Source organism: Ovis aries, chromosome 9 (genome assembly GCF_016772045.2).
Source record: "Ovis aries strain OAR_USU_Benz2616 breed Rambouillet chromosome 9, ARS-UI_Ramb_v3.0, whole genome shotgun sequence".
NCBI classification, from domain to species: Eukaryota; Metazoa; Chordata; class Mammalia; order Artiodactyla; family Bovidae; genus Ovis; species Ovis aries.
The window spans coordinates 74697857-74720156 of NC_056062.1; the positions used below are offsets into that span (position 1 = coordinate 74697857).

Consider the following 22300-nt stretch of genomic DNA (forward strand, 5'->3'; position numbering starts at 1 on the left):
GCTTTAGCCAAGTTTGCCAAGGAACAAACTACCACACTTGAAGGAAAGGACTGGGGGATGTGTGCAGAATGAAGACACAAACACTGCAGGTCCTCAGTTCAAACCCCTGAGGTTCTGAGGTGTGTGTGGAGCAGAATTGCTTGGGAAGCTGTCAAGAAATTTCCAAGCCTCAGCTCTCAAGATCATGAGGTGGGGTCTGTGTGCCTGTTTTAACAAGCTCTATAGGGGCTTCCCTGGTAGCTCAAATGGTAAAGAATCCGCCTGCAATGCAGGAGACCCAGGTTTGATCCCTGGGTGGGGAAGATCCCCTGGAGAAGGGAATGGCTACCCACTCTAATATTCTTGCCTGGAGAATCCCGATGGACAGGGGAGCCTGGTGGGCTGCAGCCATGAGGTCACAAAGAGTTGAACGTGACTGAGTGACTGACACACACACATAGGTGGTACTGATGCACAAAAAGCTTGAAAACCACTGACACCAACCTTACAAGCCAATAAATAGGTTATGAATCAATTTAACTCCAGTGGCCTGCTGTTGGAAGCCTTCGATCATAACCTGCCATTTAGGGACCCTGGGATTGGGACCCAGATTTCAACACTACCACAATTCCCTCCTGAGGGGGCCTTTGATGGGTTCTTCATCTCCCTGCCTGACCTTTTCAAAAGCAGATGAGATCCTGAAAACTTCCCGAGGGAGCTGGGTGTGGTGGATCAGCAGAGGAATCTCGTTCTGATACTGCCAAGGAGTTGATGGATCAGGAAAGCCAAAGTGTGCTCCACCCTGCAGACTGGGTTTACTGGTAGCACGCAATTGATAGATCTCATTCAGATGATCACCACTGAACAGCATGCGCCTGACGCCCGAAGTGCGTGAGCATCTGTGCAGGGCACAACATGAAGCAAGCGGAAATGGTGGGTGTCTGCCTTAGAGGTCAGGGAGGACGAGATTTACAGACAAGCTGCTGCAGAGTAGGCACCCTGTAAATATCTGTTGGGTGAATGGACAACTCTCTTTCACAGACATTTACCAAGTGCAAACCGTGACACACAGTGTGGGCAGTGGCGGTGGGGGCGGGCCCAGGACACAGTGACAGCCTAGGAATGAATTAGATGCAGACTGAGCTCTGAAAGGAGTTACAACCTAGTAAGGTGAACAGGGCGCTTCCCCAGTGGCTCAGTGGTAAAGAATCTGCCTGCAGTGCAGGAGATGGGGCTTTGATCCCTGGGTTGGGAAGATCCCCTGGAGGAGGAAATGGCAACCTACTCCAGTATTCTTGCCTGGAAAAACCCATGGACAGAGGAGCCTGGTGGGCTGCAGTCCATGGGGTCACGACTGAAGGCACCTGTGGTGAGCAGGCTGGGAAATAAAAAAACGCAAGAGAGTGAAGGCTGCTGGAGAGGGAGGGGCTCGGGTCAGGGGCGAGGGGGCTAAAGGATCTCTGCTCTGTGAGAGCCAGGACTCTGCCTCTTGCGACACAGCTTGTTCCCAGCGCAGCACGAGCACAGGGTGGCTGACACTTAATACACATTTGTCTGAATGAATGGCAGGCAACAGCCTCGATGGTCCAGAGACACGCCTGGGTGTGTTGTGCTGCTTTATAGCTGAACCTAAGTCCAAAAAAGCCGGTGCCTGAAATTAGCTGAGGTCAATAACAAAGGCTCCCTAATGATCCAGACCAACAGATCCCACACTTGGTTAATTATCAAAACCAGTGTAGGCGTTTGAAAAATACTGACTCCTAGGCCCCACCTCCTACAGGTGCCAAATCAGGATCTTTATGTCAGAGCTCAGGAATCTGCATCTGAAACTCCCTGAGTGCGGCTCCTGAGCACCCAGGCCATTCTTACCCAGCAACATCGTTCGAATCAGGAGACAAGATGCCAGCTTCTCGGGGGCACTTGGTGAGCCCGGGCTCCAAGAGTTGCCATGGCCCTCACACATACCCTGAATTTTGTATTGTGGTAAAATACACATAACATAAAGTTTACCATCTTAGTCATTTTTAAATGTACAGTTCGGTGGTATTCCCTAGTGGCTCATACAGTAAAGAATCTGCCTGCAATGCAGGAGACCCAGATTATATTCCCTGGGTTGCGGAGATCCCCTGGAGGAGGGAATGGCAACCCACTTCAGTATTCTTGCCTGCAGAATCCCATGGACAGAGGAGCCTGGCGGGCTCCAGTTCATGGGGTGGCAGAGTTGGACACGACTAAGCGGCTAACACTTCACTTCAGCGGTGTTAAGTTCATTCATAATACTGTGCAACCTTCATCACTATCCAACCCCAGAACTCTTTTCAGCTTGCAAAACTGAAAGCTTTGCACTCATTAAACAAGGACTCCTTGCTTCCTCCTTCTCCCAGCCCCTGGCAACCACCGGGCTACTTTCTGTCTCTATGATTTTGATTTCTGTAGGTACCTGATATCTTAGCTGGTTCAGGCTGCTTGAACAAAAATATCATAGGTTGAGTGGCTTAAACAACAAAACATCTATTTCCTCAGAGTTCTGGAGGCAGGGAAGTCCCAAATCAAGATGACTGACTGCAGATTAGGTATGGACCATTTCCTGGCTCACAGAGGGCTGTCTTCTGCTGGGTCCTTCCGTGGTGGAAGGGGTAAGGGAGCTCTCTGGGGTCTCTCTTATAAGGGCACTAATCCCATTCATCACCTCCTAATACTATCGCATTGGAGGTTTAGGATCTCAATGTATAGATTTTGAGAGGACATGAACATTCAGCCTGTAGCATTTAAACAAGTGGAATCATACAGTATTTGTCTTATTGTGACTGGCTTATTGCATTTAGCATAATGCCTTCAAGTTTCATCCATGTTGTAACAGATAACTGCATTCTTTTCTTTTAAAAGCTGAATAAAACCGCATTGTGTGTATATACCACATTTTGCTTATCTATTTGACATGGGTTGCTTCTATATTTTAGCTACGATGATAATGCGGCAGTGAACATGGATATACAAACATGTCTTGGAGACCCTGCTTTCAACTCTTTAGGGTACTTACGCAAAGTGAAATTGCTGGATCATATGGTAGATCCTTTTTTAATTTTATGAGAAACTGTTATGCTATTTTCCACATGGTATACAAGTGTTCTATTTTCTTCACAACCTGAAAACATTTGGGCTTTTGTTTGTTTGTTTCTGTTTGTGTTAATTATAGCTATCCTAATGGCTAGTATCTCATTGTGGTTTTAATTTGCATTTCCCTAATGATTGGTGATATTGACTTTTTTTTTTTTCATGTGCTTATTGACCATTTGTGTATCTTTCTTGGAGAAATGTCTGTTCAAGGCCTTTACTCATTTTTTAAATCAGGTGTTTTTGTGGTTGTTGAGTTTCAGGAATTCTCTATATATTCTAGACATTTATCCCTTATCAGATATGTGATTTGCAAATATTTTCCCCATTCTTTGGGTGGCCTTTTCATTCTAATGATAGTGTCCTTTGATGCACAAACTTTCCCCCTCTCTGTGGTTTTCCAGGCAAGAATACTGGGTTCAAAGAGAGGATGCAGGTAGCTTGAATAAAATGAAGGGAGGTGAACTTCACAAAGAATTAGCCCGGGGTCCAGGGCAATAGCATTTGGTTGTCATCATACATACTTTTCTAGCAACATACCCAGCTTCTCAGCTTCCTTTTCTGGCCTCTACCAAAGCTTCACTGATGCCCAGGAGATTCTGAGGGGTGTGGTGAACCTTGGCTTCCATCTGGGATGCAACAGTGAGGTCTAGAAGCCTGGTGTTCAGGTGATGCCAGTTTTATTCTCAAACACAGCAGTAACCCCTGCCCACTTTCCTCTTCTCTGGTTCCTTGCTGAGCCCTCTTCCAGCACTCCTGTTCTTCCTGCCCTGTTTCCACAGCAGGGGTAGTCTAGACGTGTGCCACAAGGGGGTGGGACATGTGACTTGAGGAAGGTCTGAAGCTGGGGGCCCACAGGAGCCGTCTCAGCAGGCTTGGCTCCCTTCACTCAGAGAAAAGGACACCATGCTTTGCACTGCTCTTTCAGGCCTATTTCTTCCCCCAGGCAATGATGAGGAAACAGCTGGGCAAAGGGGAAAAGCTGGAACTCCCAAACTCAGATGCATCCTTCAACTTAAAAAACAAGGTACTTGATGGGAATTCCCTGGCAGTCCAATGGTTAGGACACTGCGCTTTTACTGCCAAGGGCATGGGTTCAATCCCTGATCGGGGAGCTCAGATCCTGCAAGCCACATGGCTGAGGGGGGAAAAAGTGTTGCAAGGTTGTTAATCTACTTCCGGGGCCTCACCCGGGCATCCTTCCTACCACTGCATCCAGGGACCATGCTTCTGAATCAGTTCATTATAACAACTGACTCTTTTTAAAGCAGAGGTTCTCTATGAGATAGCCTGGCATTTCAGTAGTCACCTTTTGGCCAACTGCTCCCTTTTAGGAGGATAAGAAGCTTGATACAAAGAAGTAGCCTCATTTCACCTCCTTGGGCAAAGATGGGGGAGGCAGGTGGACAGTGATGTAAGGAGGAGGTAATATTTCAGGTACTTTTTTTTTTTTTCCTGGCATAGCCAAACAAACAAAAAACAACCTTGTAAGTTTTCTTCCTCCCCTCTCAGCCACGTGGCTTGCAGGATCTTAGTTCCCTGACCAGCGACTGAACCCATACTCTCAGCAGTGAAAGCACAGAGCCCTGACATTTGGCCCACCAGGGAACTCCCTGTTGGGACCTTTCTCTTCCACATTCTGGTCAGCAGGCTCAGGCCTCCTCTAGACAGTTGCCTGGGAGTAAAAAACACCCTTTGTTTAGGAGGGTTGTGCAAACACTGTTACAAGTGATTTACTGGCCTGTATTTAACCTTTATTTAATTGATCCAATTTACTCTACTAATTGATGCTCAATTCCAGCAAAAGCTCTGCTTCAGGGTTTATAGCCTGAAAATGTGATTAAGATGTGTAAAAACACAGCAGGAAGATTCTCAACACAGTTCAGGTGATAAGGGGCTTCAACTATATGAATGGCATCCACAGAGAAAAAGAGTTAGATTTCTTTAGGGTGGGAACCCCATAGTGGCAGAATTGAGATTAGTGGGATAGAAGCTACAGGAAGAACTTGATGCAAGGAAGAAACTTTTGACAAATTTTAATTGTTTTTAAAATAAAGGTAAAAATGAAATTCCCTAGGAGATAGGGAGCATGTGAGCACTGGAAGTTCTAAATGAAGGGGCAGAGGGGTCACCTGTCAGGATACTGGAAGGGGTGTGAGTTAATGTCAAAGAAGATCCAATTTAGGACTAGGATTCTGTGCCGAATGTTGGGGCTAGAAGGTTTATACACAGAGTTACCCACTGTGGAGGGCCAGGGAAGTGATTTTCAGGTAGGACTAAGGAGAAAGAAAACATTATTTCAAAAAGTAGTTAACAAAATAGAGCATGGGTGTGAACTTCTTTACGAAACGGAGATGGTGTTATGCATGTCGGCCACAGAGCTGCTGTAAATACTAAGATAATTTAGTAGTGTGCTTGGAGCAGAGCCTTAGCTTAATAAGTGTTCACGATTATTAATAGATTATTTACAATGTAAAAAAGATAGCTGGTCAGTTTCTTCCTGAGAACACAGTTATTAGAAGGCTACTGAAATGAGTCGGGATCTATAGAAACTGACTGTCGAGGACAGTCCACGGTAGAGTAGGAAGAGGTAGGTTTTGGCTTTAGAAACTAAATCTTGGTTAATGTGCCCACTTCTCCAATCACAGGAGACAGCAACATTATCTGTAACGCCATATTCAAATACAGAATCCAGTAACTTTTTGCTACCCAGCATACACTTTACAGTGTATATTTACCTCTTTTGTGCATAGATGGGGACGTATGGCATAAGTATTTATACGTATGGCTTTCCTGTGGCTCAGTGGTAAATAATATGCCTGCTAATGCAGGAGACGCAGGTTTGATCCATGGGTAAAGAAGATGCCCTGGAGAAGGAAAAAGCAACCCACTCTAGTATTCTTGCCTGGGAAACCCCATGGACAGAGGAGCCTGGAGGGCTACAGTCTATGGGGTCACAAAGAGTTGGACACGACTTAGCGACTAAACCACCACCACCATAATTACTCTAAATCCTTGAAGATAGGAAGTAGTGAAAATATTCTTTAATAAATCAGTCACTTATAAAATTGGTTCTTATTAAAAACATCATGTCTCAGTTAATACTACAATCCCTATCTCTTCTGTGATAGGGCCTTAAAAGTCCAAGTAAAGATGTTAAGATTTATAATTTTGTCAGAAAATGTATGCTGAGAAAAATAACATTTGAATCCTTTGGCTAAGGATTAGTGCACATTTGCAGTGATAACCTACACTTGTTACACCTAAGAAAACATATTTTATGTCACTTAATTTCATTTTTCAACATGAAGTTCCAATAAAACTTTTCTCCCCACTGATTACAAAACCGTGATTCTTTAAGTGAATTCATATTAAATGTTCCTGCCTGGTAGTAATTATCCTCAGATGTGGAAAGAGAGAGGGAGCATGAGCAAGCACTAGCGACCTTTCTCGACTGTTGCCTAATTTTTTAGCTAAGTAGCAAGCAATGCAAGACAAACAGACCCACAGTCCTTTCTTTAAAGCCTTGTGAAATGGAAGGAGAATAATATTTCCTCTTACTAGAGAAGGACCTAGAAAGTTACCCGGGTTCTTTCATCAGACTTTTGCTGTTATCAAGTTTGTACGTTGAATAGAAGCTACACTCAGATCAGATACTTCAAGACATTTCAGAGCTCAAATCTTTTGACTGCCATTTGAATAGTTTCTTAGAATTTCAGAGCTAGAAAACCATGTTAGAAAATGGTCCCGGGGAGGGGGGGTTAAACTTGCATTGCTTTTGGTCAAACACATTTGGAGGCAATCCCCTCATTTAATAGGTAAAAAAAACTGAAGAGAAAGTGGTTTTTCCCTAGGCAACTCTGATTAGTGGCTTGATTGGAGCCAGGACCCAAGCCTCCTGACTCAAAAGTTGTGTTTTTCAACCTTGGCCACACACTGGAATCACCTGAGAAAATTAAAAAACTGATGTTCCCTGATCCTACTGAGGTCTGGGTCCCACCTTCCAGACACGCTGACTTAACGGTCCTGGGTGCAGCTGAACTGGGCATTATGGAAAGCTCCCCAGGTGATTCTAAGATGCAAATAAGATTGAGATTCACCCATCTTTCCTAATTTTTGCTCTTACAAAAGGACTTGTATCCCTTTCCACTACAGTCCTTCCTCCTATCTTTCTACTTTTTCCTTGCAATTAACCCTATTCTTTCTCTGGTGTTGTCATAACCCAACGATTATTAAAGCCCAATGCCTGACAAGGTTGGGGGGCGGTGACCTCCAGCGGGCAGAAGAGGGTTGGGGGATGGGGACAGGGTGGGGGTAATTCAGAAGGTTTACAAAACTACAGAGCAGCGGGCACCTAGTCTGCCCGGCCTTCTTATACTGAACAGATGGTGAATTTCAAAGCCAAATGTACCAGGGAACCAATGCCATACACCCAAATTTAAGTTTAAATATTCTCCATATGCTTGGGTTTTGAATTCTTTCCTGGAGCAGCAGGCAGCAGAAGCCAACCACCCTGAGTCCTAGCAGACAGCAAATGTCTCTTGGAGCCGAAAACTGCAGACTGCTGTGGTGATGGGATTCGAAGCCAGGCCCTGGACCAATCCATTTCACCACCTGCTTGCTCTTCCCTCAGTTGTCAGAGGGTCTTTTCATTGCATTTAGTTGGGTGTGTAAAAATGAGTCTTGGATCCTGTCCTAGAAGGAGTGGTGAAAAAGTAAATTAGAAATTGATCTTTCCTTTTTTTTTTTTTTTTGGCCATGCCCTGCCACTGGTGAGATCTTATTTCCCAGACCAGGGGTTGAACCCGGGCCCTTGGCAGTGAAAGCGTGGAGTCCTAACTACTGGACCATTGGGGAACTCCCTAATCTTTCCTTTTGAGAAAACCCCATCCCAGAAGGCCCCATGCCCTTGTGCTGGGCTTGTGTTCACAACCATTATGATGATGAAGGAACGTTCCACCCCACCTCAGATCGCAGAGTTGCAGCTAGGCTGGGAGTCCCATGGTGCTCTGTGATCCGGTGGATTTTGTCAGAAGCTAGAGAATTGCTCTGTGTTCTTGCCATTTGGAAATTCCCATAAACAACCAACCTGGCAAATACCGGATCCTACTGGTCATGTGCACACCAGATGTGGCTGCACAGAAGGTAGCTTCCATTTTTCTGAAGGATATGAGGTTCTAGTGATGAATACTCCACTCCTTTCTTGCAAAGGCTTTCACTCTAGCGTTTCACCCACTTCTGCTTTCCTTCCCAAACCGTGGGAACCCAAGAGTTCACTTTGATGATGTCCAGATTTTTTTTTTTTTTAGATTTATCCAATCATTTCTGGGGCTTCCCAGGTGACTCAGTGGGTAGAGAATCTGCCTGCAACGCAGGAGACTCAGGAGACTTGGGTTCAATCCCTGGGTGGCGGAAGATATCCTGGAGGAGGCCATGGCAACCCACTCCAGTATTCTTTGCCTGGAAAATCTCATGAATAGCGGAGCCTGGTGGGCTACGGTCCATAGAGTCACAGAGTCAGACAAGACTGAAGGGACTCAGCACACGTGTACGCGATCGTTTCTGGAACACACATTCCACCATTTCTTGAAGGGAAGGAAAGGAAAACAGTAGACGGTATTTTGTACCTTTGGACATAAGAACTGGAGCAACTCTTTCCTTGTTATCATGTATTAATTTGGGGGCATATTCTAGGACCATAATACAAAGCACTTTGAAACTACTACCAATTAAAATTTTAAATTAGGTATAAACTAGTTTGAGGTCAGGTTGCTCCACCCTGTCTTAGGGGACTAGGGTAGCCATTTCTAAAACATTATTGACGGGCTTCTTATGTGATTCATTTGGGGCAGTGGACACAGGAAATTAGGTTCCCACCCTCCATGAGTTCACGGTCTAATGAAGAACAGAAATACTTAAATTATAGATGACTGCCCTGTGTGGTATCTCCTACAGGAGACAGATGCACAAGAAATGACTTCCTTAGATTCTCCGTCAAATCAGTGGGGTCACCAGAACTGAGGAAGCAACCCCCTGAGCGAATATATCCTGAAATACCTGTGGACAGTGATGTCCACGTTCCTTTGGAGCCCAGGTTCTGTCTGCTAGGGACCTCCTGCAGGTGAGTGTAGCAAGAAATCAAGATGAGAGGACGCCGACCGCAGCTGGAAAGATGTCAAAGGTAAGAAGTCCATGATCTGTAGTGAGGCAACAGTGAGGAAGACGGGCCCAGAGATGGGCAGTTACACATGGAATACGTCATGTAGGGCTAGACTGTGAAGGTCCTTATGCATTTGATATAGGAAAGCTTTAGATAAACGTTTTGCTTTTATCTTTTTTTCACCCCAGGTGAGGAAATTTGAATTAAAAACTCAGTTTCTAAACACTTCATCATTAATCCATATAAGGTTCTTTTACTTTTTAACCTCCAAACTCTAATTATATTCCTTTTGCCCCTCTAGTACCTACTCTCACGTTTAACTTATCTTTAGATGCGCTGCTGCTGCTGCTGCTAAGTTGCTTCATGTCCGACTCTGTGCGACCCCACAGATGGCAGCCCACCAGGCTCCCCGCCCTGGGATTCTCCAGGCAAGAACACTGGAGTGGGTTGCCATTTCCTTCTCCAGTGCATGAAAGTGAAAAGTGAAAGTGAAGTGGCTCAGTCATGTCCGACTCTTCGTGACTCCATGGACTGCAGCCCACCAGGCTCCTCTGCCCGTGGGATTTTCCAGGCAAGAGCACTGGAATGGGTGCCATCGCCTTGTCTGCTTTAGATGTGCATGTATACCTTTTTCAAAAGGCTTATTACTATTATGTGAATATATCTTTATAGAAGTGATAATGTGCTATAAATCCTGTTGTTTCCTGTTTTCCTCCCAACACTAGGTTTCTAAGTCCCATCAGTGTTGCTGGGTACATCTGGTTGACATTTCTTAACTGCTGTTGACTTTTTAACGGTGCACATCTTCCATATATTTTACTAATAATACCTTTCTCTAATGATAACCACCTGGGCTGCCTCCACTATTCAGCTACCCCCCAAGAAATCCCATGATGAACATCCTTATGGACCTGTGAAGGAATTTCTTGGGAGTATATAGTCAAATTTTTTTTCACAAGTCATAGGGTATGTGCATGCTTAATCTCAACAGCTGTCAGACTGTTTTTCTGAGTAATGGTACCAATTGACACTCCCTCCAGCAGTGCGCTAGTGTTCCATCGTCTACATTCTCAGCTGCACCATCACCACCCTTCTGATACTGGTCTTCTTTGGCATTCTAAGACAGAAGTTTAGAACAGATACATTAGGTCACAGGGCGCTCTCTAAAGCTCTTCACCTATGAGTACCACGAGAAATGGGATGCTTTAGGAGAACTGCGCAGGGATGAACGATCTGATTTGCAAAACCAAAAAGATGCAATATAAAATTTCCGGAAAGTTTAGGAGATATTTAGCATTACAAATGCAAAATATTTTCTCTATATACTTCTATATATAATTATCCCATTCAATATTTGTTCCCGCTCCCATGATTGGTTAGTTTCTGCTGATCTGGACTAAAACATGACTTCACTTGGCCATCACGGCCAGTCTTCACCGCGGCTGGTAGTGGAAGACGAGAGAGGGAAGGTGGGGCTGCAAGACCAGAGTTATCTTGCTGAGCAGAAGCCTCGCCTCGCTTGATGAGCTGCGTCTGCCTCCTTATCTTCAGCTGTCATCCTCCTCATGTCAGAGAGTTAGATGGAATATTAAAGTGACACTCAGTGATAACAAGTAACATCTGTAGAGTACTTACTACTCAAAGTGTGGTCCTCGGACCAACAGCTTAGGTATCACCTGGGATGTTGCTTGTTAGAAATTCAGAATCTTCATGCCCACCCAAGACCTGGCATCAGAATCTGACTTTAGCAAGATTGCCAAGGGATTCTATGCACATTAGAGTTTGAGAGCACTGCTTCAGTCTTTGCCAAACATTTTCACATAGTCTGTCCTATTTGAACTCTTCCCAAACCCTGATTTTCTTGGGTGTCAGTTATTATGTAATTCCCATGGTACAGGTGAGGAAACTGAGGCTGGGCTGTCTAAAGGGACTAGCCCAGGAATACCCAGAAGAGCCAGTGTAGCCAGATTTTCAGACTCGGCAGCTGCCTCTCAAGGCCATAATTTATTTATACCCCCTTCTCCCCATGCCCCATGCTTCCTCATTCCAACAGGAAAACACCCAGGAAGAGCTCATTTCAGAGCCAAACACACATGAACTGCTGTTGAAGCTGCCCAGTCTGGTGTCTTCTGGGATGCAGGTTGTACTCACTGCTATTCAGCCTCAGTTCTCCTGCGGCAGCCAGATCATCACTGAGCGTGAGATGGGTGGAGCTATTAGTGGGTCTCTCCCTTGATTGTGCACCAGGGTCCATTTCTCCTTCTTAAAAGCAGGTAGGGACTTCTCTGGTATTCCAGTGGGTAGGAATCTGCCTGCGAAAGCAGGAGACACAAGTTCAATCCCCGGTCTGGGAAGATCCCACATGCCATGGAGCAACTAAGCCCACGTGCCACAACTGTGGAGCCTGTGCTCCAGGGCCCAGAGGCCACAGCTGCTGAGCCCATGAGCTGCAACTACTGAAGCCGGCAATCCTAGAGCCCCGCTCCGCAGCAAGAGAAGCCACCCCAGTGAGAAGCCTACACTAGAGAGTAGCCCCTGCTCACTGCAACTGGAGAAAAGCCCGCACAGCAATGAGGACCCAGCACAGCCAAAACTAAACAATAATAATAATAAAAGCAGGTTAAGCAAGCGTGCTTAATATGGGGGCTCCCAGGCCCCCATGATACTTATGACTAGAGTTCAGGAGTCTTCAAACTTAGCATTTTCTTTATCATAACCGCATATAGAAAACACACCACGGCATCAGCAGTGACTCTGTCACTAACAGAAATCACAGATATTTCTATACAGAGTTGCAATTACACACACTTCAGAATCATGTTTCTGCTTATCACAACTTCAATACTACTTCAGTTATTAGATCCACACTAGATATTTTTGTTTTTAATTTTTATTGGTGCATAGTTGATTTATAATGTTCTGTTAGTTTCAGGTGTACAGCAAAGTGAATCAGTTATACATGTTATACAGTACGAAGTCAAGTGGGCCTTAGGAAGCATCTCTATGAACAAAGCTAGTGGAGGTGATGGAATTCCAGTTGAGCTATTTCAAATCCTAAAAGATGATGCTGTGAAAGTGCTGCACTCAATATGCCAGCAAATTTGGAAAACTCAGCAGTGGCCACAGGACTGGAAAAGGTCAGTTTTCATTCCAATCCCAAAGAAAGGCAATGCCAAAGAATGCTCAAACTACTGCACAATTGCACTCATCTCACACGCTAGCAAAGTAATGCTCAAAATCCTCCAAGTCAGGCTTCAACAGTAAGTGAACTGTGAACTTCCAGATGTTCAAGCTAGATTTTAAAAAGGCAGAGGAACCAGAGATCAAATTGCCAACATCCACTGGATCAGCAAAAAAGCAAGAGAGTTCCAGAAAAACATCCACTTTTGCTTCATTGACTATGCCAAAGCCTTTGACTGTGTAGATCACAACAGACTGTGTGGATCATAACAAACTGTGGAAAATTCTTCAAGAGATGGGAATATCAGACTACCTGACCTGCCTCCGGAGAAATCTGTATGCAGGTCAAGAAGCAACAGTTAGAATTGGACATGGAACAACAGACTGGTTCCAAAGAGGGAAAGGAGTACATCAAGGCTGTATATTGTTACCCTGCTTATTTAACTTATATGCAGAGTACATCATGCAAAATACCGGGCTGGATGAAGCACAATCTGGAATCAAGATTTTCAGGAGAAGTATCAATAACCTCAGATACGCAGATGACACCACCCTTATGGCAGAAAGTGAAGAAGAACTAAAGAGCCTCATGATGGAAGTGAAAGAGGACAGTGAAAAAGTTGGCTTAAAACTCAACATTCAGAAAATTAAGATCATGGCATCCAGTCCCATCACTTCATGGCAAACAGATAGGGAAACAGTGGAAAGAGTGGCTGACTTTCTTTTTTGGGCTCCAAAATCAGTGCAGACGGTGACTGCAGCTATGAAATTAAAAGATGCTTGCTTCTTAGAAGAAAAGTTATGACCAACCTAGACAGCACATTAAAAAGCAGAGACTACCAACAAAGGTCCATCTAGTCAAAGCTATGGTTTTTCCAGTAGTCATGTATGGATGTGAGAGTTGTACTATAAAGAAAGCTGAGCACAGAAGAATTGATGCTTTTGAACTGTGGTGTTGGAGAAGACTCTTGACAGTCCCTTGAACTGCAAGGAGATCCAACAAATCAATCCAAAAGGAAATCAGTCCTGAATATTCATTGGAAGGACTGATGTTGAAGCTGATACTCCAATAGTTTGGCCACCTGATGCGAAGAATTGACTCATTGGAAAAGACCCTGATGCTGGGAAAGATTGAAGGTGGGAAGAGAAGAGATGACAGAGGATGAGATGGTTGGATGGTATCACCTCCTTGATCAACATGAGTTTGAGCAAGCTCCGGGAGCTGGTGATGGACAAGGAAGTCTGCATGTTGCAGTCCATGGGGTTGCAAAGAGTCAGACATGACTGAGTTACTGAACTGAACTGAACATCCACATTTTTAAAGATTCTTTTCCCACATAGGCCATTACAGAATATTGAGTAGAGTTCCCTGTGCTATACAGCAGGTCATTAGTTACATATATTTTATATATAGTGGTGTGTACATGGGGCTTCCCAGGTGGCACTAGTTGTAAAGAACCTGCGTCCCAACACAGGAGACCTGAGACATGGGTTCATTTTCTGGGTCTGGAAGATTCCCTGGAGAAGGGCATGGCAATACCCACTCTAGTATTCTTGCCAGGAAAACCCCATGGACAGAGGAGCCTGGCAGGGTACGGTCTATAGGGTCTCAAGAGTTGGACAAGACAGAACAACTTAATACACATGCATGCATGTATTTGTTAATCTCCCAATTTATTGCTTCCCCCTTAAATCTTATTTTTTCATGTGTTCATAAAAGGGCACTATATTGCTAAATTATAATTTTAAAAATATTTTCATAACTCTGCACACTATGTGCATGTTAAGTCGATCTAGTCATATCCGACTCTGTGGACTCTATGGGCTGTAACCCACTAGGCTCCTCTGACCATGGGATTCTCCAGGCAGTAACACTGGAATGGATGGCCTTCTCTGGGGGATCTTCCCGACCCAGGGATCGAACCTGTGTCTCCTGCACTGCAAGTGGATTCTTTACCACTGAGCCACGGGGGAAACCCCTTGGTAACTCTGTATCAGTATAATGGTTTCCTTTGTATTTTGACAAATTGCATTTTGTGAACTTAGTGTTATTCAGAGAAGGAGCTCATAGGCTTCATTAAACTGTAAAAGGACTGTGTCAGATTCTGGAGGCTTTATCACATCTTCCAGTCTCTTTGGTCATTGGGTCACCTCCTACATTTGTTTTATATCTATTATCAGTAGCAACATAGCACTTAAAACCAAAAGGGCCTGTGTGCTTGGCTTCAGGGATGAAATGAAGGCTTTCCCAAGAGGACTATACATCATTGCAGTCAGACTTGGTGGGAGAGGGGATTGAAGAACCCCAAGGGAGCACATTTATGACACTTGCCCTTCTTCTAGATCTTCTCAACATTCAGACAATTTCAATTAAAAATGCCAGTGCACCATGGCAGTGTAAAATGCCAGTGTAAAAATGCCTGGTGGCACAGTGGATAAAAATCCGCCTGCCAATGCAGGGGACTTGGGTTCGATCCCTGGAGCCAGAAGACTCTATGTGCTGCGGAGCAACTACGCCCATGCACCACAACTACTGAGGCCGCCACTCCCAAGCCCATGAACTGCGACTACTGAGCCGGTGCGCCACAGCTACTGAAGCCCGAGCACCTGGAGCCTGCACTGTGCACAAGAGAAGCCACGACGACCAGAAGCCCATGCACTGCAGTGATGAGTAGCCCCCACGCTCCCCAACTGGAGAAAGCCTGTGCAGAGCAATGATTCACAAAGAAGCTGGAAGACATCTGGCTTTTGAAGAGGGACACCCCTCCCTTCATACCCATGACAAGATTCCTGGGATTCTGAAGTCTATATGTAGGTAAAAGTTAATAACTGAGACTCGACAGAGAAAACAGAAGTTCACACTTTTAAGCAGGCTGTCAGAACTCTGTAATCTTCATGTGTAGAGTGATAGATTATGTTAATAAACAAAAATGCAGGTTACAAAGTAGCATACTTTATTATTTACAGAAGCAGGAGTGAGAAGGCAGGGCAGAAAAAAAGTTTGAAAAATGTGTATCCAAATGTTAATAGTGGTTAATTCTGAGTATCTTTATGGGAGATTTTCATCATTTTACTCCTTTTTGTATCTTTTTCAATGATCAGCACATACTACTTTTGTTATAAACAAACAAAGCAAGGCAACAAGGCTGTTTTCATTTCATAAGAATCGAACTGTTAAACAACTCTTGTTTTACTGCTAGTTGGAACCCTGCGGTACTACTTAACTAGCTTCACACCTCTTGGGGACATAAAAAAGAGGGGAATGCAGAGTGGAAACATGTAATTCTTTACCAGAAAAAACCTAAAATGTTATAATAAAACCATGGACTTTATATAAGGATCAAATTAGGTCTCCCGCGTTCCTGGTGAACCAGGTGGGGCTGGTGCACAGCAGGCGCTGGATCAAGTTCACATGAACCTTCTTCCTTCCTGTTACCAGTCTATTTCCGTCTCAGAGCCCCAGTGGAGTGCTGGGAGCTGGGAGTGGGAACCGGGCTGCTGGGGGTTGGGTTCTTCCAGATCTACATACTTCCCCCTTCTCCAAGTTAAAACCATTTATTTCTTCCTCCAAGTCTTCTTCCTTTTCTATGCATTTATTCACTTATCTTCGGCCGCCCTGGGTCTTCGCTGCTCTGAGTGGGCTTTCTCGTGGAGAGCAGGGGCTACTCTTCCTCGAGGTGTGCGGACTTCTTATTGCGGTGGCTTCTCCCGTGGAGCAGAGGCTCTGGGACGCACAGGCTTCAGAAGCTGTGGCTCTCCACTCTGGAGTTGAGGTTCCTGGACTCTAGAGCACATATGCTCAGTGGTTGCGGTGCACAGGCTTAGTTGCTCTGTGGCATGCGGGATCTTCCCAGACCAGGGGTCGAACCTGTGTCCCCCTGCATTGGCAGGAGGACTTTTATCCATCGTGCCACCAGGGAAGCCCCTTCTCCCTTTACTCATGCATCAATTATTCTAGACCTCCTTCCCGGGGCACTCTCTCAGCTGTTTTAAATTCTTAAAAAAAAAAAGAAGAAGAAGAAGTATTGGGTTTTTCAGGTAGCACTAGTGGTAAAGAACCTGCTGGCCAATGCAGGAGACATAAGAGATGAGAGCTTGATCCCTGGGTCGGGACGATCCCTTGGAGGAGGGCATGGCAACCCACTTCAGTATTCATGCCTGGAGAATCCCATGGACAGAGGAGCCACTAAGTCACAAAGAGTCAGACACAACTGAAGCAACTGAGCATGCACACATTCATATAAAATGAGTATTCTGAAAACTGCATCTGTCCCTCCAGAGCTGAAACACACTTTTTCAGCTATCCCTTGCGGCATATGAAGCCAGCCCCACACCTAGGGCCATCCCTGCAGACAAAAGTGGGGGTAAAGGGATACTGGGTGGAGAGGAGGCAGGAAATGCTGCGTGGGTTGCTCTTCCATTTACTGTTCATGATTCTGTGGGTCAGAAATTCAAGGAGAGCCTATCTCTTCTCCAGGTTGTGTCAGCTAGGCCTGCTTGACCAGGACTAGGAAAGCCCCTGGTGGAGTCCTGGTCCTGGCTGGTGGTTGGGATACCTTCACCCCCACGTGGCCATTCTCCCTTCAAACATTTTCTCTTTATTCAGTAAGTTAGCCTAGCCTAAGCAACTTCTGCCTGGTGGCTGATTTCCAAGAGAGTAAAACTGGGAAATTCAAAGGCTTCTTAAAACCCAGGCATGAAATCCCATAGCACCCAGATTTCTACTGGTCAGGTCATAGGGCCAGCCCAGAATCAAGGGTTGGGGGAATTAAACTTCACACCTCTTGGTGCAGGAATGGCAGTCACTGGAAAAGGTTATGCAGAATGGGAGGGGTTTTGTGACCATCTTTAGAAACAAGCTACTCAACATATCAGTATTTTAAAAGATTTTTTGAAAGAGCTTAAAAACTACGGTAACTAGTGTAATGAAAATAATGAATGATGTATTCGCCAGTCAGAGGGGATAATTATTTTTTCTAATCTGTCTGACACTCTCAGTTTCTGAATCAGCCCCTGTCTGCCTCTCATCTCCACTTTACATCACATTAGGCCAAGAAATAAGTGCATATTTATGCACTTCTTTGATGCAGCATACGTGAAGGAAGTCCTCACTGTGTCCCATTTTGCCAGTATTTCAGCGTGTGGCTGTTCCCTCTTAATCTCCATCCTGAGCCTGTAGTTCACCAGAGGACCACCTGCAGTTCTTCCACCTCTTGCTCCTTACTCTTCCTAGAGGATTTCATCCATTCTCCTGGTGCTGACTGCCACCTACACCCTGATGACAACCAAATTTTAATTTCCAGCCCAGATCCTTCTCTTCTGGGCTCCAGACGTGAAATTCCAACTGCCTCCTGGATATCTCTGTTTGGATGTCCCACGGGTAACTTCAGTTTTACACGTCCTAAATCAAATTTGGCATTTTCTTCCTCCCCACTCAAACTTACTACCTCTCTGGAGCTCCTTTCCTGGGCAATAGTGTCTCACTTTTGCCCTGTTTCCTCCAGTGAATCAAGCCCAAAACTCAGCAGTCCTGCTCCACACCGCCCTCTTCTTCATGCCCACATCCAATCAATTACCAAATCCTCCTGGTTCTTGGTGTCTCTATTCCAGCCTTTCCATGCCTGCCACTGTCAAATTTGCTGCCTCTACTGCTACAACAGACTTCTCACTGGTGTTAGACCCCAGGCTCTCTGATCCAGCATCCAAACTGGGCCAGAATGAACTTTCTACACTATCATTGCTAAAACCTGTCAGTAGGTCCCCATTGTCCTCAATATAAAAGTTCCACATCTACATTCCTTAGCAGGGCACACAAAGGCCCTTGATGTTTGGAGCTGCTTCCCTTAACATCCTAAACACCTCGTCCTAACTCAAATTTGTGAGCGGACAATTCAGAGCATCCTGAATCCCCACCACTCTCTACTCTCCACTTCTCCTCTCCTCCAACTTAGAAGCCAACCAGAAGAGCTTTCCCTCACCCCTTCCTTCCTCACCTACCGAGGACACGGTGCACACCCTCTACTTAGCATTCATCACACTACAGTCATGGCTGGCCAGCTCACTTATTTTCTTCCTTCGCTGTATGGAAGCTGCTGTGAGCTGTGTCTTTTTTTATGATTGTTCCTCAGTGTTCAGCTAGTGCCTGGCATATGGTAGGGCAATGAATGAATGGTGACAATATCCACTGACTGTAAGAAGCAAAGAGAAGACGGCTGGTGGGGACAATGTGTTTTAATATCCATAAAACTGAACTGAGGGATCTTTACATGTCAGCCACCTGCCCCACACCTTCCTTCGCAGTTCCAGTTGAAGGAGAAACCAGCACCATTAGCAGGAGGATGACCAGCATTTAACTGAAGTACTGCTTACTACTGCTCAGGACTTTCTTTCACTCATGGCTAAGATGAGAGTTTTCCATGCCTGCTGCTGTAATGATGCAAGTTAAGGGAAAGGATTAGAAGGGTCCATACTTCTGCCTAGGCAGTTGTCCACATTCTGCCTATAACCTCAGTGAATCTTCACAGACAACCTACAATTTTATTTCCTCCATTAAAGAAGCGTGACCGCCTAAAGTGTCTGCACTGGACCACAAAGATGATTATGACATGGCCACCATCTTGAAGGAGCTTTCATTTATATATAGTCTACTTGGGGCTTCCCTGGTGGTTCAGACAGTAAAGAATCTGCCTGCAATGTGGGAGACCTGGGTTCAGTCCCTGGGTCAGGAAGATCCCCTGAAGAAGGGAATGGCTAACCCACTCCAGCATTCCTGCCTGGAGAATTCCAAGGACAGAGGAGCCTGGTGGGCTACAGTCCATGGGGTCACAAAGAGTCAGACACAAGTGAGCGACTAATACACACACTCATAGTCTATTTGTCTTTATCCTCCCATCCAAGCCTTTTGAGAGCAGCGACATCACCTGTCTTATTCATTGCTGTTTTCCCAGTGAATACAACACATAGTAGGTGCTCAACAAATGTTTGTTGAATGCAGTGGATAATTGAGCAATACAATGCTTATTGAATGAGGATGTGACCATAGGCAAGTGTATATCTGGGTGGGAGAGAAGACTGGGAGGCTGGGGAAAGTTGAGGGCAGGATGGAATGGCCTTTAACCTCCTAGGCGGTAGGAGCAAAGGATCATTTTTTAAGTACAGATAATCAGGATTGGATCATGACTTTTGAAAAGCCCACTCTAGTTTCAGTGTTTGCCATTGTTTCAGAGTTTGCCATTGGCGTGCCAGCGGGGCTGGGGTGGGGGCTGTATGAGGGGAGTGCAGGTTCTTTAAGCAAGCATTGATGACAGACTGACATAGAGTGACATTTGAGGGGTACAAGTGGAAAGTGAGGGGCGAGAGACATTTCTGAGGCAAAACTGCTCAGAACTGGGGACCAACTGAGGAAGACAGTGAAGGCTGGATGGGAGATGAGAAGCCCATATGGGAAGAAGTAAAAATAAGGGCTTTAGTTTTGGCTCCTTTCAGCCTGAGGTGCCTGGGTAACATCTTTCTCTGAATCTCTAGGAATGGTGCCGCCACCACAGTGTTCCTCCTACCCCTTTTCTTTCCGGTTTTGAGTCACTCCCACAAGCCAGAAATGCTCCCTGCTCCTCAGCGTGCAGGAGAACCATGCCAGCAGGCCCCACATTCCCGAGGAAGGGACCGAGGGACCTGGAGGGCCGGCTGCGGCCTCCCCAGGGGCAGCTCCCTGACAGGAAGGCAGGCTGGGCACAGACAGGAGCTTCCTCTGCTGCAGCAGGTGCCCAGGGCCAGCTGCTCCAATACCCCGCAGGCTCACATCAACAGGATGGGACAGCCCAGGCGGAAGGAAGCCCACAGGGAGGGACGCCGGCCGCTGCAGACAGAAGCCGGGGCAGGGGATGAAGGGGAGACAGGAAGAGCTGCCTGAGCTGCTGAGCTGGCGCCCCTCCAGCAGATTCAGGAGAGGCAGTGACAGGCGGCCATTCAGTCCTCCTTCCCTCTCTCAGTGGGCATCTCTAGCCCTGGTTGATCCTATTATTATTACTACTACTGTTGTTGGTTAGCCTGGGCCTGTTTCTAAAATATTTAATTCATTGGTTTTCTTTTTTCTTTTTTTTTTGCTTTCTGGCCATGCCTGGAGGCTTGCAGGATCTCAGTTCCCCAACCAGGGGTTGAACCCAGGCTATGGCAGTGAAAGCACCCAGTCCAAACCACTGAAACGCCAAGGGATTCCCTAGTTTATTCCTTTTCTATACTCATTTTTGTGATTATTGGGAAAGAAAAGACACTTACATCCTCAGCCTTTCAGTTACACGGAGAAGTGAGGCAGCTGGAGGGAAGGGCAGTGACTTCTGCCCCCGGTTAGCCAGTCCCAAGGAGTGGCTTTAAGTTTGTTTTAAGCCGCGCTATCACCCAAAGGGAGCCGACAAGGAGCCAAAGCAGAACCACAGGCTCGCAGTTAGGCTCGCAGTCCGGAGGCCCCAGACCGCCTCTGACCTGGTTCGGGATGGGGGTTGTGGAGGTGTGGCTGGGGCTTTCGCGGGACCGAGAGCACGGGGTTTCATGACTTCCTGAGACGGTAAAGTGTCTTGCTTACAATGGGGGAGACCTGGGTTCGATCCCTAGATTGGGAAGACCTCTGGAGAAGGACATGGCAACCCACTCCAGTACTCTTGCCTGGAAAATCCCATGGACAGAGGAGAGTGGTGGGCTACAGTCCACGGGGTCGCAAAGAGTCGGACAGGACTGAGCGACTTCATTTTTCCCAAGGCAACCCACTCCCTGGCGTGCCCTGGCTGGCGCCTCGTGACCCTAGAAGACCCCGCCCCTCCCCATCACCACCAGCAGTTTCCCGGCAGGGCGTTTCCGGAGGCCATGGCCCAGGGTAGGTGTGGGGGTAGGGCCTACCTTTGAAACAGCTTGTAGACTGCAATTTAAACTTTACACCGAGCTCAAAACTCGGTTCTGCAACTGAGAGTCGGTTCCAGAGAAAGATTAAAAAAAACTCTGGCCTATGGCTCCCCAGCACCCGCACTGGTCTAGTTTTCGGGGCTTCCTGCAGTCCCCACACCATTCTCTCCACAGCCCTGGAGGAAGGATGGGCGGGGCGGACGGGGCGGGCAACGCCGCCGGCAGGGCAGATGGAGAGGGCGAGCCAGCGCCTGCGGCCCGGGCGTGGGCGGGGGGGCGCAGGAGCAGGTGTCCGCTCGGTGACAGGATTCCCTTTCCCTCGCCTCCACTTCCCTGGTGCTACTCATGCTTCAGCGAGGCAAAAACCCAGCAACTGCTCCAGAAATGCAGCTCGGTCGGTCACCAGGCTCTCCTTTCTCGCCAGACGCGCAAGAGGACGGGGCGCTTCCAAATGCAAATCTCTTGGCTCTGGACCCTTGGCTTGCAGCCGCCGCCTCCCCCGCCTGGCCACCCGGCGTCCCGCCCACCCCGTGGCGGCGGCGGCCCGAGATGGGACCTCGCCCGCGGAGGGGAATGGGCGGAGCGGGCATCCCTCCCCACCTCCCACGTGGGCCTGGCTCTCCGCGGAGAGCCTGGGCGCGCCGCGGCGGCCGCGCCTCCGGGCTGGGCTCGGGTTCCTGGCGCCGCCCCACCCCCGGCCCAGGGAAGGGGACTGCAAGCCGGGGAGGGAGAGTGGGGGTGGGTGAGGGGTGGGGGCCGCGTCCACAGAGTCAGGTGGTGGCGGGAGTTCCCTCGGGCTGGGCCCGGGGAAACGCGCTGCCAGGGGATTGTGTACACGCTCCACTGACACAAGCTTCACGCTGCCGGGCAGCCGCTGATCACGCGTGGCCCCGCGAGCCCATTGGCCGGCGCCTCACACACCTTTGTCGCTGATTGGCCGGCCCCAGGCTCCGCCCCCACCCCCGCCCGCGGCTC

General features: G+C 47.0%; 1 long non-coding RNA gene across 2 annotated transcripts; it reads right to left on the reverse strand.

Moving 5' to 3' along the window:
- Window positions 1–5113: 5113 nt before the first annotated feature.
- On the reverse strand, window positions 5114–21834 carry LOC121820352 (uncharacterized). 2 transcript variants are annotated; one of them, XR_009594999.1, is made up of 3 exons: window positions 21323–21834; window positions 9151–11565; window positions 5114–7788 (listed from the first exon to the last, which is right to left on the reverse strand). It is a non-coding gene; the product is annotated as an uncharacterized LOC121820352 (long non-coding RNA). The 2 variants fall into 2 exon arrangements; XR_006060862.2 differs by having other exon boundaries at window positions 5114–11565.
- Window positions 21835–22300: the final 466 nt, after the last annotated feature.